Raw genomic sequence first — 18,910 nt, 5'->3', positions numbered from 1 at the left:
AATCACTGATTTAAATGGCACTGTTCCGATTACTCACTGGGTGTAATGTTTGAGCTGAAATATTGCTGAAGGCAGCATCAACAAATACGGTTCATCCAAATCATTCTGGTTATTCCATATACACTCAATACAATTACCGTTAAACGGAGAGATTAATAACTGAAATCAATTATGCCATGCCAATGCAATGTTCCTGAAATCAGTATCTCTGATGTAAAAGCGAGGCCCGTGTTATGATCAAAACGGGTTTCTTCAAGAATCATACGATCTTTTAGATTTCTCCGTAGAAAGCATATGCTCGATTGTAATTCAATAGTCGTGACAGCTGAATACTGGAAAGATGAAATGAAGAGATTGTGGTCACTCTGAATCTTATGCATATATAGGAATATGGTACAGATGATGCGGTTTTACTCTTCATTGTATCCCAGTTGCGTAGCTCAATGTTCATGATGTTGATCACTAGACTGTCTGGACCATGCTCAATAATTTACAGACAGCCGCCATTTAGCTGGAATACCGAGTGCAGCGTAAACAAATAAAACTAACAAACTATATCTGGTTCAGTGCCTCCTGTCACAAAGCACTAAGGTGATCTTAAATCACTATTAAGGTAATCATATTGTAATGTTATAGAATGGGAGTAAAGGTTAACCTTAGTAAAGGTTGCTTCGTGACACGAGCCCCTGATGGATAAATCTGGAGAAGCGATCTGACTATTTGACAATTTTTACACGATATCCGATCAGCGACATACTTGAGGCTTAAGTTATGCCGAATTTCCTTCAGTTGGATTTTGAAAATCTAAGCAGAAATTCAGCACGTTATTACAAAAAAACACATTCAATTTAATGGAATTAGTCATAACAAAATACGCTTATTAGTGTAAGGTCAAGCTGCAGGCTTTGCTCTTCACATATTTGTCGAGGCTGGAAACTGTCAAAAAAAACCAGAACTAACATCATTTCCTGTACTTTGCATTTTCAAGGAGACAACCTAACGGACCTTAAATTTCCTGACTAGACGCAGATAATTGATAGCATTCATTGAAATTCAGTTCACGTTTTCCATACCGGAACAAACGTTTAAAAGGTTGTTTAAGTGCTTCGACTGCTGAATGAGAGGACTTACCACGTGGGTTGTTAGAGTTGGCGGATCGGAAAAACGCAAGATTCAAATGCACATCAAATACTTTCCTGCGTAGGAAATATTGCCTGACAAGAAAATAATGTTAGATAATATGTTTGTTACAATAAAACATACAAAGCCATTTAAGGTGTATTTTTACGTCCTTGATTATCAAGGTCTAGGGCGTTGTTTTATTCCTTGGTATGTCTGTATTGAAAAATAGAACAAAAGACATTCAAAGAATCTTTCGTGTGAAGGATGCGCGCCCGCCATCTTCGAAGTTCAAGGTTACACTAGTGTCTGCCTTACAAGAATCGTACGACTGTGTAGGTCACGTAGTCGACTATACAGTATATAATATCTTAAATCCTGGATCAATCATATCCCCATAGCTTCAGCTTCAGACATCACCACCTCTATCGGCCCAATGTCTGGTCTCGTCTGTCAGTAGTAGTAAATGTGGAGGCTTTGTTCAGTGTCGTGGTATCTGATGGGGCTTGACAAGAAGCAGTGATGGTATATATGTCCGTGGTATTTAATATCATAGAATCAAGTCTTAGATATAATACCATGGACATCCGAGGAGGAGTCAGTGACAAAAACAATTCAAAGTCTTGCACATATTTAAGTGTTACCTTGTAGAGTGAGTTAGTGAGTTTAGCTTTAGCAATATTCCAGCAATATTACGGCGGGGGACACCAGAAATGGACTTCACACATTTACCCATGTGGGGAATCGAACCCGGGTCTTCCACGTAACGAGCGAACATTTGAACTAGACTACCCCACCGCCCCTTGCATCAAAAGAAGTTCAACAGAAGGAAAATAACAGATATGGTATTACCTTTGTAATTGAAACTGCAAAAATATTCAGGAAGTATAATAATCATTCATCACAAATAATGATCATATGTTAAATATATGATGTTACCAGGATGTGTGTTTGGTTAAGACCTAAGATTGAAGAATATGTTCGGAATACTATAGACCCCGACTTGATATACCAGCTGGGTACAGGTGTGGTTTTGGTATCCTATGATGCTAACTTACTAATTGCTACTAAACCATTTTAACATATTGTTAATTGATTGGTAATTGTGTGTTCGAGTTGAGAAAGACATCACACTGTTTTTCATAACAGGTTCCCAGTATGTCCCAGTACAACAAATACTATGGTTCAGCATCTTTCCCTTTGATGATAAAGTGTTGCTCATGCTTCCATCATTAGTTTACTTGGCGGGGAAATGATTAATATTACAGAGCATCGACAACTAGTCTGAATATTGCATTAGCTATAGATATTAGATATATTGGTTCTCATCCACCGACTATCAGGCTAAAACTCCTCAGCAATCGTTAAGAACCGTCACCGGTCAAGTCGACCATGAGTGACAGCTCCTAGAGAGGATGTAACCCTTCTCACAATCACAACACTTCATCCGTTCATGTGAAGTGTCGCGTTAAAAACACAGTGGTTAAACGGCCGGGTATAGAGCCAGACGACCTATCTGACGCCCGTCGTTATCTCTAGAGCACACAACAGCACGATTAGCTTGGTGTCAAGCTCAACGTCACTGGACGTCATGGCAAAGGGTCCGCTGGTAGGACGATGTCCATTTCTATCCACAACGGGCTATCTTGAAGCAAGTACCCTGTGGCGGTGGTTCACTGATTGTGTAGGGGTACATCTAACATGATTGTAAACTTCACCTTGTGTGGACAACGGTACATCACTGATATCCTGGACAGGGTTGCTGGACCACATCCTGGACAGGGCTGTTGCACCAGCCTTCATGGATGACAATACTAGGCCACATCATGCACATAAGAGAGTGAGAGAGAGTTTATTCGCATAATGGCCTCATGGCCCACAAAAAAATACAAAAAAATACAAAAAAATACAAAAAATACATATTTTTTTGTTTGTGCGCATTCAATACATAAACATAAATATAGTACATGTACATCAATATAGCAGTCAAACAGTTAGATTTCTCTTCAGATAGATTGCTAGACTTTTAATAACATGCACATTTATGGTGCATAACAACTGCTCAAACTTAAAGACTAATGGATGTATATGATAATATCCAGGTATAAACTTCATCCGACTTGTATGGTAATAAAGACATACTAATAAAAAGTGGTATTCGTCTTCTACGACAACTAAATGACACTTGATACATTTTGTTATAGTATTATCGACATTGTCTTATTGTAACGCAACTGTTAGACACCCAATTTGTGCGATAAGCAACGAAATTTACATAAAATACGCCTCAAGTCTCTATTAGTGTACAACGCAGTTATATACACTTCTGTTTCCAAAACTGACTTGTACAATGAATAAACTTTAAGAAAGGAACTACTACCAATATCACTGCTCCTAGTTTGGAAACATATATCCTTGCAGCGTTGCTTAAACGTTGTCATAAATACATCTACGTCGCCATAGTCTTGTGTAATCCACACAAAAGAAAATCCAAACTTAAACAATAGTGAACGAACATGAGAAACCCAGTTAACATTTCCATTTTCGTCAAAGACTTTAAGCATTTCATAACAAGCTCGAGGATACCTATGGCTACTCATTCTCACGAGTCTACACCAGTACCTGATACAACGACTAAAATAATTAACAGCCATTTGATATCTGCCCAACTCCCCTAACACAGCTTTTGTTGACACAAATTTTCCTAAACCTAAATACTTCTTGAAGAACGAGCCCTGTAGCTTTTCAATATCTGCTCTATATGTATATCCCCAAATTTCAGCGCCATAAAGCAAAATAGGTGCTATTTTCGTGTCAAATATGTTCTTAGCCATTTCATGAGGTGCGTCATACTTTTTCAACATTTGTTTGACAGGAAAGCTCGCTTTCATTGCTGTTAACGACAGAGTTTCAGAAGCATTAGACCATAATAGCCTTGAGGAAAATATGACACCCAAATATTTATAATAGCTAACAACTTTCATTTCCTGACCATCATAAAACCATTACTCTGTACTTCTAAGATAGCCACCATTTGTAAAGACAATACTTTGAGACTTATCTAAATTCACCTCCAGACCCCATTTCAAACAAAATTTATGTAGGAAATCTAATTTTCGCTGCGGCACTACGACAGAATTATCTACCAAGGTGACATCATTGGCAAAGAGCAGCAGTAAAATGTCGTCCAGTTCCGATTTGACAAATATACCCCTTATACCACTATTTTGCATTTCCTCTACTAACTCATTAATAACATTCACATTTTTGGTGCATAACAACTGCTTAAACTTAAAGACAGATGGATGTATATGATAATATCCAGGTATAAACAGACCATACTTATTTACCACAGAGTCTTGAGTACATTTAGGAAATGAGAAATTGTCAACAGGGTATATGTCATGTAAAGGAAGAACGTCAATATCTCGGTCGTCCTCCAGAATAAAATCATCTTTATTACCAACCCTCGCATTCAGTTCACCCACTATACAGATTTCCAAGTCCGTGCCATACTCCTGCTTAAGACAGGCTACCTTGGAGTCCAGTTCTTCGATACCGTCAGTCGCTGGGTCATCATATAGAGGATACTTTTCCGGCTAGATATATACAAAACCAAGAACAAAGGGATTACAGTTCACAAGGTTAACAAGAAACAACACACTGTTCTTCCATTCTGGGTGAATTCTCGTAAATGCAGAGATATTGTCAGAGTGTATGAATACAGCAACACCCCCTGAGTATCTACCGAAACCCTTTACCCTTCGTGCCGGGGATGGAAAACTGTGAAATAAGTGTCTAATTACCTCACTGTCCTGCAGCATGGTTTCAATGAAAGCAAACACTTCAAACTGTTTACCATACACACGCATGCACGTCGTCATATGAGCGAAATATTCTCATGCACGACGTTAAACCCAATTCCACCACCACCGCCATCAAACTGTTTACAGAACAATAAAAAATCACATTCATTAAGGTGCGAGTGAATCCCTTGAATGTTCAACGAACAGATGTTTAGTACTAGACATTGCTTACTGGTGTCCTGCTCAGTGAGTCACATGTACTCAGAAACCTGCATGTCGTTCACCGAACCATGGCTGAGTCCCCATGTCGAGTTCGATTTCTCTTGCTCTGCTTCCTTGTCGGATCTTGCGTGATGGCACCAGGAACCGCCACCACTGCCCCCGGAAGGATTTCCACTAACACCCGCAGAACGAGTCCCAACTTGTTTTAGACACTCACCGTCTGGCACATAGACACGGTTTTCTATAACAAGCTCATCAAAGGACAAGTAGGCTGTTTTACCCTGTTCACGAGCCTGGACCATATGAGGAATGAGCGCAGCTCTCGCTCTCCTTGTTCTCTGTGTGTAATCATTCATCACGCGCACATCCAAGGATTCCTTAGCCTGTCAAGCAGCAGACATAAGTAACATCTTGTCCTTAAAGTTCTGAAATTTCACCAGAATTAGTTTGTTCTGTTTATTGCCGAAACGGTAAGCCTGATCGATTTGCATTTCTGATTGATTGTCAATGTTCAGTGTATCACCACATTTTCACAAAGATCTCACCACATTTTCCGTTTCCGCCCTGGACTCAGATGATGTCGGTTTAATCCCATTTATTACAATGTTATTTCTTCTACTCTGGGCCTCCATTGTGTCAGCTATTTTTCTAATTCCGAAACTCTTTGCTTAAGTTCACTATTTTCTCTTTCCAGACCATCATGTTCTACTTTGAACTCCTCCCTGATAGCTTCGAACTTATTATTTAGTTCCTTCATTGCTAAGCGGATGCCTCTCAAAAGGCCAGCGGTGCTCTCATCGTAATCCGAGTCCATTTCAAAGTTATCGGCGCCGCATCATCTCTGAAGGCTAAGGTAGACTGACGGGTCGTTTTTTCCGGATTTTAAGCCTGCACCCCTAGACCGGGGTCCCGGGTTCGACTCCACGTCGGAGCACAGCTCTAACAATCTTGGCAGAAAGGGGGTCTTACGATAGTCACCGTTTCTCTAAACGTTACAAATGTACGATCGCTGACCACTACAGTTGCTGACTGTGTTATGCCGAACGGGTAAGCTACCACCCTGTCCCACCCTGCTAGAGTCCCGCCAGAAATATACAGCAAAAGGTTTAGATACAGCCATATTTGAAATTGGCGATTAAAATGTTTCCCAGTAGTGCTCAGTTTAATCACTTTAATTGACAGTTTGTGACTTCGAGGTAGAAAGCCACGAGTCGGTCGAAAGCCACGACACCGCCACGAGTCGGTCGAAATTCACATGCTTCGCACGTGAGCTCGTGCAGTCAGTTTCTGTTTGAGAAAATTTAAAATTTAAAGTTTCCTTGAGACATATTTCAAGGAAAACTGCTCACAATGCAGGACAGGGTGTACTCACAGATACCGTAGAGGGTTGCAGATGACTTTTTACCAGTTATTTGGCGTTTTATGACGATTCAGAGCCCACTCGTTTCTCCCGACGCGAAACACTTCATGCCTCCTCGACGCATGCGCACATGCGCACAATTCCTACTTCAAGAGGCTGTAGCAAGTCTACTTTGGTCCGCCAGGAATACAGATGGCAATCCGATGGAACATGTTTGGGACATTATGAGTCGCAGAATACGCCAGCGAGATCCTCCAGTACAAAATCTGGATGTATTGGAACATGCCCTGCACCAAGAATGGAACGCAATACCTCAACGGCAAATCCAGATACAGTCAATGAGGAGTAAGGTTCTGGGTGTTGCAGCAGCTGGTGAGGTTACACCAGATATTGACAGTGTGCTCGATTAATGATACTGATGTAGATCCTTGAGAATTGTATGCCAGAATCTTGAAAATTACCGCACTTGTTATACGACCATAGAACTTTACCTTCACTACAAAACAAGACTTAGTCAATTTTGTGTAATGTTTATTTGCTGAATAAACTATTCTTCAAGACAGTGAGTTACACAGAGGTTTCTTTCCTATGGTTAATGGTAACATATTGATACTATGATAAACATGGGGTGTTGCGATACGTTTTCCATGTACAACGTTAATAGCTTGCCACGTAGAACAATTTCTCAACGACAAGATTTAACTGTTCAAGACTTGATTACTTTCAGGTTGCCCTAAATAGGTGGACTTTTGCTGCCAGAAGTAACATTGGCGTTGGTAACAGAGCCAACGTTTTGCCATACCTAATTGTTTATACATCTAAAATATATCTGAAAACATCAAGGTGTCACCCTAACGACTCCGTTCCAATTCTATTGAACAATGGTGGAGACATGTTTTGTTTTAAAAGTGTATGTGAAAACTAACTTTGTTATCTGTAGACAGGAATGGAAAATTGGTATGTATGCCAAATTTTATCTCTCTCAGCGTGTGTACACACAGAAACAGCTGGGGAATAAAGCTTATCAGGATTGTATATTTCTATACTGTCCAACGGAAAGAAGATGGTATTCCATACAAAGTGTCACAACTATTGATGTATTATATCTTTAATAATTTAACAGTATGACAGGGACATCTAACTGAGATTGCATTGACCGTTGGACATAGATCATAGATTTTGTCAGATGATTGGCCAAAGCCCATTACTGCCCATTACGTCTTTCACCATGAAAGTTCAAACTCAATAATATGGCGTGAATCAACCTCTGTTCTCGTGACAATCCCGAATTCGTCGAGGCATACTCCTAAACAATCGTTCAATGTCAACTTTGTTGATTTTATCACATTATTCCTGCAGGGCTGTCCCAAGTTCTTTGAGATTGGTTTGAGGTTGTTGATGGTGACGTGCGCGCCGCATGCTAGCCATAACAAGATGGTTATGTTCTTTGTTGGATGTAATCAGTGACAATAATCATGTGCTCGTGTGTTGTCATCCTGACACACGAAACGACGCCCATGTCGCCCAAATGGCACCACGCGTGGCTCCAGGATGTTGTCAAGGTATTACTGCCGAGTGACACGTCCGTGAATAACATGGTGTCCTACCTGTCACAGTGACCATTACTGAGCCACACACATAATGATCGTTCTGTCTGGCAGTAACTGCATGAAAAATCTCAAACTCTGCCGCCCAATTTTGCCCAACGACGATATGCCAGCGCGGCCGCTCTTGACCCCAACGACGTCTTGCAGTAACGTCACGACCCGGCAATCGTAGGATAACACGTGGACGTCGGGGATGCAGGTTCCCACTGTATAGGCGATTAGGAATCGTCTGTCCACTCGCTCTGATACCCGTAGCTCTGTGAAGCTCATCACCAATTTGGGATCATTTTGACAACGGTTACTTGTGCGCCAGGTGCGTCAACCAGAATGAAGCTTGTCATCAACATTGTTTGTCTGTGGATATCAGGATTGTGATCAGCTAGTTACTAACTGTGCCTCTGTTTTCTATCTTGTTCCAACTTCTAACATGCCAATTGCACATAACCGTTACTGGCGTGGCAGAAGCCGCATGTCCAAAAACACATAATTGAGTTTTTATCACAAAATGTACAGCAGAACACTGACACGTTTCTCTCTAAATTTCGAATTTTATCCGGACCATATTCATCTGCATATCATGAAAGAGGCCTGCACAAAATTGGCGTGTTTGCACAAAATTTCATAACACGTTGTGAATGGAATAATCATTTTCATATTTCATATGCAACTAGGTTCCCAAATGATATCACCCCAAATGGATAATAGTAGCTTTAATAGTACACAACGTTCTCGAAACATTACTATCTGCTATTTCACATGACCTTTCTACAAAGCCGTTACTATATCGGATCTAAAAATCGCATACGTCGTGTCCCACTGATATAGATCTAAAGATACATATGAAACATTATATAATATAATTTAATAGTTTATTACCTGATGTTTGACATAGGGAACTCATATTACTTTAGTATTACCTGCTCAAAGATGCCATTATCAACGCCTATTAATGCTCTACAGAATAAAGCATTCGCAATACCTGGATGATTTGAACCAAAAAGGGATATTCTTTGTGATGTTTGCACAAGGCGCGTCCTTGTCTGCATATCACGTCATTTAACTGTAGTGGACTATATTCACAATGTGCACGAATATCATCATCTCATGCATTTATTCATGAGCTTTAATTATTGCATTCTTTGCACATATATGCATTTTACATTATTTTTTCATATGCAAACATTTACATGCAACACTAATTTGAAATCTAACACAATACTTTTTAAAAATAATCTCGACCAATAAATGACACCAATCTTAAGATGACCTTGAGAAAGTAAGTCAATTGTTTCTCCTCTGAGAGACTCTCATTTTGACAAAGCATGGCAGAGCATGGCCTTGAAGACTGATAAGGGTGTAAACATACACTTCGCAAGCACAGATATTCTGTCTGAACAATCTGCATGGTTCTCATGCCCCATATTACAGCGACAAGGAAAAAGAGTACAACAATCCTGCTTTAGAGTTGGCTTCTGATAATGCTCAGTCGCGATAGTAGGGTGTTGTACGTCCACATGTCCTTGCTATTTCGTTTCATCAGTTTCAGTCAATTGTTTCTGAATTGTTTTTGCAACACGTAGGGGAATCGCGTTTCTTTCTGGTGTGTATATCGGTGTTGTTTCCTTGTGCTGTTGATTGCCCCAGATGCGTTCGATCTGTTTCAGTAGTTGATGAATCTGTTTGATCATCTGAAGAGTTGTTCAGAGTAAAAGATATGACATCTGAGACTGTTTGGTTTCTCAATGTTAACATGAGTTGATAGAGTTACAATACATTTTAGCCAAGTGACTCCCAAAGCGAACAACCACAAAGAGAGGACTAGTGGCTGGTACTAGTTTGAGCGTCAGTCTGTAGTCAACTGAAAGGCAAAATAAACTCTACCTCTTAGTTGAATTCATCATGTGTTCGATTTTTGTTGGAAATATCTTACTTTATAGGAATTATATACAAGACATGAACAGTACTGACCCTTGGCAGCAAACACATAATACCTCTCCGTGTTTATATTGCTTAGAACTTGAAACAAAACTTGCAAAAATCCAAAATATATTTTGTATGATAGACAGCTTCTGACTAGTGTCTCAGATATTTTGTCTATGAAGATCAATAACTTCTGGTTTTGCCCAAATTTTACATTTCCAATTTCTATACCTTCTCATAGCTCTATCGTGCATAACTCCTCTTTATACAGCTTTATTTTCGCTCAGGAACTCTTGCAGCATACACTAGTGGTAGTTGTGTTGCAACTCCCGGAGATATACAGGAATACAAGATTGTATAATAAAAATATGGATACAAAGTGATTGTTACCCCTCCTGTGTTGCTTGAATAAACCATTAACATTTACATATTAATTTAGTTCTATGTATTATTTAACTTAAACCTATATACATGCATCCTATGTCTCGCTTTGTATATGATTTAACATTAACCTGTGTACATACATACACACACACACACACACACACACACACACACACACACACACACACACACACACACACACACACACACACACACACACACACACACACACACACACACATACATACATACATACATACATACATACATACATATCAGCAACATATTCCTAATATGAAATTCGGTCGTTTTTAAGCGAGCACATCCCCAACGACATTTAAAATGAAACCGTTCAATCATTTTATCGTAAAATCGCCATCCCACGCTTCCATAACGTGGTACCGTTATAGCATGTGGCGATCATTCTAGAATTTAACATGATTCCAACACGTAGGCGGGGAAAGAAAATATGGCCAGTGACACAACCATTGACTGTGTGGAAATTAATCTGCCGTTATTTTCATTCACAGTAGATGCATATACATACGTATTTGAGACTGCACTGATGGTTGGAAACAGTGAGTGAGTGAGTGAGTGAGTGAGTGGGTGAGTGAGTGAGTGAGTGAGTGAGTGAGTGGGTGAGTGGAGTGAGTGGGAGTGGGTTGGTGGCGTGAGTGAGTGAGTGAGTGAGTGGGTGGCTGGGTGAGTGAGTGAGTGGGTGGCTGGCTGGCTGGCTGGGTGGCTGGGTGAGTGAGTGAGTGAGTGGGAGGAGGCGTATGGTTGAGCAATTGGCTATATCATTATTATGACTGCCTACAAGTGATGGTAAGAGGTGTATATGAGGTCCTGTCTTGCCGACTGTTAGAGACGCAACTTTTCACAGAGGGTTCAGTTTGCTTGGAGTGAATAAGGAATTAACAAACATTAGCAACTTCACTACCCGATTCCCTATACAAAATGTACCCCAGTAAGATATCTTGATTCTTTACATGTGTTTGTCTGAATGTCGACCCATATTTTAATGTTCAAGCTGAGGATTACGAAAGCGGTGACTGCAACGCTAAACAGTAAAAGCTTCAACTTTTAATTCGATACATTTCCACCCTCCGTAGGACCTGTAACAAGCATCATTGTTTACTAGCCCATATCAAAGTAAAATGGCTGTTGGTGCCAAATTGGTTTTTCCCTTCTGGCAAACTCCAGTTTAGAAATTAATGACTACGTACGGATTATTAATAAATATAAAACGTCCACGGTGGATAATGATCATATTTATTTGGTCGTAAAAGGTGAAAATTATATGAATGGATAACGGTAAATCAGCGATAAAACCGGATGCCATGCGACATGCGACCACGCTTGTCGCTGCCTGTACAGGTGTCGTGCAGTTACATGAGAGACTTTCAGCAGTCTTTGAAATGCCACCCAGCAGCAACCAGGCTTTGAAGCTATGTTGTAACATCGAGGGTCTATCGATCAGAAAGATCATTATATGTCAGTTACAGTGATCGTTATACGTCATCTGTTAGGGTGGGTGGGAGATGGAAAGTCTTGTTTCACAACACTGAAGTTCTTCAAGTGAATGTTGATAACTTGCTTCCATCTGACACAAAAAAGCTTGATAATCACTGGGCCAGACTGAATTATTTACAAGTCGCCGTCTTATACCTAGAATATTGCCAAGGGCGGTCTTAAGAAACAAATAATCAAATTATCATTTTGTTGCCCGATGAGTGAGTGTGTGAGTGAGTGAATTGTAACAGGATTCAAGTTACAGCAAGTGGTGTCAGTCCGAATTAATGTATATCTCAGATGTTTATTTGTAGGAGACACCCATGATCGGGTACCGACAAACCTTGAAACTTCATTTGGGCGACCTTATTTCGAACTGAGGTCACGCTTCTGCATTCGTAACTACTCGTGTCATTCCGGCAAGCCGGATGGCGTCTTCTTGTAGGTCACGGAAAGAGGCGAGTAGGTACGAATGACACTTCTGCCGTACCCAAGGGACGCAACTCTGCACAGTCAATTACAGCGTCAAAGACGACGGGACAACCCGTAACAGTAGAATCAATGGGAATAGCCCTGGAAGAGCAGAGTGGGATTGATTTCAGCGAGAGTGTCACTGAGTACCACAGCAACACTGTGTGATCCGGAGATACAGATCTGTTACTTTGATTTTGGAACCTACAGAAGGAACTGTTCATTTGACCGTAGCTGGGATATTTTGAGATCCTCGAGATATGAGGGATTGGTTCCATGCACTGCTTCGTACGCTAGTGACAGAAGCTTCTAAATCAATTCTCTCACGCACTTGTAACCAATGCAGACGCTTCGAAACTTGTTAAACATGTGATCTTAATTTTGCCCCACAGACGGTTCGTGCAGACATGTTTTGGATATTTTACAACACTGGCAGTTGTAGGCATGTAGAGATGTTTGGTTTTCTTGCAGCATATACACTCATACACACAAATACACGCACATGCACACTCACACACGCCCACACGCACGCACACAGCACACAGGATTACATAAACATATTTATATAGTGAAGAAGCCCTGATTTCTGTGTACAAGTATAACATGTCTTTCACTGAATGGGGCCATTATCAAATTGAAGTTTTGCCTTGTACATGCTATTTTGGGGGCATGCACTTTTGCTAAATGCAAAATACTTATTAAGTCGACATATCAGTTCTCTCCATAATGAATGAGTGAACATAGGTTTATTATACTTCTGGAAATATTCCAGTAACATCACGTTGGGGGCACCAAAACTGGGCTTCACACAACGGACGCTTAGACTGCCTCCTCTGTCCTGATGTCAGTGAGCTTTCGGGACTGATAAGAGTAACATTACTACAAAAAAAGCTTGTTCAGCTTGACCTGATCAAATGAATACTAATGCATTGCGTGACCGTGTCACAACTGGTTGTGTCTATTATTGTGAAGGGGTGCACCTTTGTCAGTTGATTGTCAAAATGTCCGAACAGCCGAGACAAGGTCGCCGTTTGCTATTCTCTGCTCCCCTATTTAATGAAGTTAACTCGATCTGCCGTTTGTGCCAACTGACCTCCCGGGTCATGCATATGTAGAGTAGCTCAGGTCAAGCCGAACAAGCTGTAGTTTGTTATTTATGACATATATAGCCCAAGCAAGTAGAAATTAAATTATTCGTTATAATTGTTACCGTTTTTGTTTACCATTATGTGTTACTAGTAATCGCATGTTATTATATATTTCAACATATCTTGTATCTGACATCTGAAAATGGTTCACTGATAATTGATAGATCGTGCATAAGTGCACTATGGACATCTCTCACATTCCCTTCTGATGACTGGGGGTTGACGGGTTCACACCATGCAGTCGTCTACATGTTTCATACTATTTCAGTCGCGTTGTTACATCAGCTCCACCTATTTCCCAACCGTACACTAAGACCGCGGTCATGTTGGTATTAAACAACGTAGAAAATCATTTTACGAGTTTGTATAATAATTATGAAATATGTGTTAATTGAGTTTTCAAATAAAATGATTCATTTCCCTGCGGACAGGTAATGATGTGTCATAGCTGTAAGGTCCCATGTAAGCTGATCAGATCTTTAAGAGCGACATGTCAACATTCTAAAATGTGCATCTGTCACACTCTATATTGAATTTCAATCAAATATGAGGATTTTATAACTTCCTGTAACATACTGAGAATACAATAAAAGCATCAGTTCAAAATCAACTAACCATGAAGATCCGGGTTAAAAATTGGTCTTTAGCAACCCATGCTTGTCGTAAGAGGCGACTGACGGGATTGGGTGGTCAGGCTCGCTGAGTTGGTTGATACATGTCATCGTATCCCAATTGCGTAGATCGATGCTCATGATGTTGATCACTGGATTGTCTGGTCCAGACTCGATTATTTACAGACCGCCCCCACATAACTGGAATATTGCTGAGTGCGGCGTAAAACTAAACTCACTCACTAACTCACTCACTCAAAATCAAAATCAACCATGTTTTCATTCATAGCGCCCACTCACTGAGGTTACATTACATGGCTTCATCAAACATCATTCTACTCCAACACACCGTTATAAATAACCATAGAGAATTTCTATTTACATCCAGAATATAATGTTTAATGTTTCGAGACAGATATCATTGGAACCTTTTTGTTGCACCGACAGTATACACGAACAAAGAACCAATTCATGATAATTTATTTCACAAACACAACTTATGAACAGCTGAGCACACCTGTCCTGACGTAACCCTAAAAGCAATCTGAGACACGGTGTCCAATGTGCTTGTGTGGCTTCATGTAAATGCTTCAAGTATGGTATATATGTATCCATGAATGGATATAAATGTATCGGGTTATGCTTTTATTAGAGACGGGTTTAGACTACCTTCTGTTATTTCAACCTACAGTGTAGATTACAGATGACGCACATACATCGGAATATATAAAAATCTTTAACTCGATGCTATGCCATATTGATGAGATATTTCATGCCAGTACTCTTTTATTGTACTATTTGCATGTTGTATCATCAAACTCGTGATATTTCGCCAGTGTTTGTGTACGGCAAAGATATTTTAACAGTCCTCATTTACTCTTAACAATCGAAACACCTGACTAGAAGACCGTCCTTCAATGCATAGTCAACAACGTTTATAACGAACACGCCTATGACGACCTGACGGATGTAACGAACTGGATTTGTTTTTACCATGGTCACTTGCAATATGTACTCATGAAAAGAAATAAGGGAACACATTCAGCAAATATAACTGATTTAAATCACAAAAACAAAGGAAGTGATAATTGACTTTCGGAGTAAACCCACAGAAATGCTTCCAGTGATAATCAACGGTGAATGTGTTGCTCAAGACAGTGTCGGAGTATAAGTATCTGGGAACCTTCATTGACTCTAAGCTGAACTGGAACTCTAACACTGAAGCCCTTTACAAAAAGTGTCAACAATGTCTTCATCTCATGCGTAAACTGAGATCTTTTAATGTTAACCCATTTGTGATGTCATCTTTTTATGTAGCATTTATTCAGAGTATTTTAACATTTTCCTTCCATTGTTGGTACGGGTCTCTCTCAGTTCATCTCAAATCTAAATAGACAAAATTGTTAACACTGCAAGTAAAATCGCTGGAGTCAGATTTGAATGTTTATCATAAATATGTAAGTACCATATCTCTCTTTAAACAAATGTGAAGATACCTAAATCAAAGAATTTATGTAAATATGTTTGGTATCTCTCTAATGTGTCAGTAGCTCTGCTGATGTAACACAAATTCCTGAAAAGGCATTAATGAATTATTCTATTCTATTCTGTACATACATACATACATACATACATACACATACATACATATACATATACATACATACATACATACATACATACATACATACATACATACACATACATATACATACATACATACATACATACATACATACATACATACATACATACATACATACATACATCTCTTGGAGTTGATTCATTGCGTTTTACCCAGACGACGTGGGGCCTCGCTTATAATATCTATCACTCGTTTGTTCGATCTCTGTCTCAGTATAGCTTGAACATGGTCTGCCGATTGGGGAACCCCAATGAATATTCAACAGGTGCTTAAATTAAAGGTAATTATTATGTTGCCAGCTGGATTCGCGAGGCTTGCTACGACAGCTTGCTATCTGGCCCAACATCAAGAGCATCGATCTATGTAATCGGGATACGACATGCATCAACATTGTCTGACAACCCGATGGAGTAATTGTACTGTTTCTTACAATGAAATTGACGTTTGTCTTTGTCAGTATCAGTACAAGTCATAATTACGCAATATGATCTATATAACAGTCGTCAACATCCATTTTGATAATAACTTAAACCATGCTGACACAGCACGCGTATATGAACGCCATCATTTGCCAGAAGGCTCACGTGGTGGATATACAATTGCATTGTATGAGTTCAAAGGATTCTTTTCAATGAATGTCAGTCTGACTCGTGGCAGATTGTACATGTTTTTGCATCTATATGATATTCACTCAACGTCATTTTACCGCTGACGAAATTGAAACGCAATGCCAGACAAAGATATATGTATACATATGTATCGCATGCTCTTTGCAATGTAGCTGGATGAAGATGAAGAGACACATCCATCATCCCCAGAAGCTGTTCATCAGTGTCCATGTTTAAGATAGGTACCGCGAATATCGAATTATTGGGTATTTCTCAACATCCCAAACCAACACTAAATCTACATACTCTAACAATAAAACCATTTCATAATTGTTTCCAACTCCAGAAGTTATTGAGTACATAAAAACGAAAAACTTTACAAATAACCTAGATAACTTTTTCTTATCTCCACAGCAATCCCCTTCATCCCTCTACACAACCTCATTACAGTATTGAAATATTTAGTTCACGGTGACTCATTCATGTGATAATCTTCAATAAAAGATAGAACGCTGTCATGTTGGATACTTGTTTAAAACAAGGCTTAGACATTTACTTATTCATTGCGATTTTGATACATTTTCGCTCTTATGAATGAAGGTTTATTGATTATATTTTCCAATTTCCCTGTGCTGAGTCAAGGTTTATCTGAAGTGTACTCCACGGAACATCTCCTGACACATTCCCAAGGCCAGCATCTCCGCAGCCAAGACACCCGCCAGCCTACACCATGGCCTGTATGTAATTCCAATGCAAACATGTGGGAGTTGCGCCCTTTGAGGAACACCTGTGTGTTTGTAGATAGTTTAATTGACTATTTCTTGTTGTGCTCGCTGTTCAGACGGAAGCGAGGCCCAGTGAAGTGGCTGCATCGTAAAGATCGATAACCCATGCTACTTATGTTAGATCATACGAGGGCTCGTTAACCACCTGGTGTCTAATTGGTACATACACATATTTATGATATGGTTGTTCAAAGTAGTTATCTCTATGATGTTTTTCGCGAAGAAGGAAGTGACTGTATGTTCGATCTGTCTTATGTTACATAAAAACACCACAACGAATGATGTCATTTCCTTTGTTATCGAAAGCCTATGATTATATAAAATGACCTTCAATCGTATATATTATACATTGGAGGATGTTGATGAAGATGCGATGCCAGGCTTCAGTAGGTCATGCAGGCTTCTTTTGACACAGCACTGGAACAGTTGTTTTTGTGATTTAAATCAGTTGTTTTTGCTGAAGCTGTTGTTATCAATGCATTTTGTGTTGCCACACCTTGTCATTACAAATAGCACAGATGGCAAGTATGACAGGTGTCTAGTTGGTGCACAGGAGAATAATAAATCAGCGGAAATAGAACCTAGAAATTGATAAAAAGTGTTGACTGTGTATTTTATGATGAAATACAGGGTTTTAATAAACAAAAACATACAATCGATATTTCACTCAGCAATCCTCTAGTGCCCTGTGGTTTCCACATAAAGATAACTTAACATAATGAAAAAATGTTTGCTTTTTCGTGTTGAATTGCAAGTTTATCTCAATTTGCATTTTGTTTGCTGTGCCTCTTATGAAATATCATACAAAACAGGTCACTCGATAAGAAAAACATACTGTATGTATGAGCGAAAAAACGTTAAATGTTTTAAGTGTTGTAATAGTCCACTTGACTGTGCATCAGCTGTGTTCCCATTCTTCCGGGTTAATGAACTATCTGTCTTTCTAGTTCATAACCGGGGAGGTCGCGGGTTCGAAACCCGGTCGCGTCATAACAAACAACGTTAAAATATGGTACTTTTTGGTCCCTGCCTGGCGCTCGGCATTAATGGGTACAACATGGATTGGTCGGCTCGGAGTCAGTATAATGTGTCTGAGTGGGGTATTCATGCTTCACTGCGGCATGGTATCTCAGTGGGCTAGCACTATAAACCAGCTTTAGTCTGGGCTAGTACAAGTACCCACACATACACACGCATGCACGTCGTCATATGAGTGAAATATTCTTAAGTGCGACGTTAAACCCCATTTCACCTCACCTCAGCTCACCTCTTGTTCATAATTTCCACACAATCACCTTTTTCGACATTTTGATGTTTAAAGTAATATCTTGGTAATATAGTCAAGCCATATCCTTGTGTTGTCATCGTGAAGAATGTATTTCCTTGTCAGAACATTCATTCTTTATGACATCAAGTACTGGGAGCACACGGGTCAGTACTTTTAATTTTACCACCGGATTTACTGTCATCCTGACCTCCTTGAACTAAACAATGCCACTTTTTAATGGATTGTTTGTCTCACATACTTTTTTATAAGTCATCAGGAAAACCGTGTTTAGTCATACGGATTCAAATCGTTTCGAATCTACCCTGGCATCCATGTCCCATCACAGCAACCATACAATGACATTGATGACAGAAGGCGTCTACCCTGGCATCCATGTCCAATCACAGCAACCACACAATGACATTGGTGACAGATCGCGTCTTGC

General features: G+C 39.7%; 1 long non-coding RNA gene across 1 annotated transcript; it reads right to left on the bottom strand.

The window, feature by feature from the left end:
* Window positions 1-614: 614 nt before the first annotated feature.
* On the bottom strand, window positions 615-17,919 carry LOC124255318. The gene is made up of 3 exons (XR_006892668.1): window positions 17,909-17,919; window positions 11,855-11,858; window positions 615-686 (listed from the first exon to the last, which is right to left on the bottom strand). It is a non-coding gene; the product is annotated as an uncharacterized LOC124255318 (long non-coding RNA).
* Window positions 17,920-18,910: the final 991 nt, after the last annotated feature.

The sequence above is a fragment of the Haliotis rubra genome, unplaced genomic scaffold (assembly GCF_003918875.1).
Source record: "Haliotis rubra isolate DU_JTF1 unplaced genomic scaffold, ASM391887v1 Scf6, whole genome shotgun sequence".
Taxonomy (NCBI): Eukaryota; Metazoa; Mollusca; class Gastropoda; order Lepetellida; family Haliotidae; genus Haliotis; species Haliotis rubra.
Note: the sequence above shows the minus strand (reverse complement) of the source record. Positions and strands in the feature narration are given on the sequence as shown.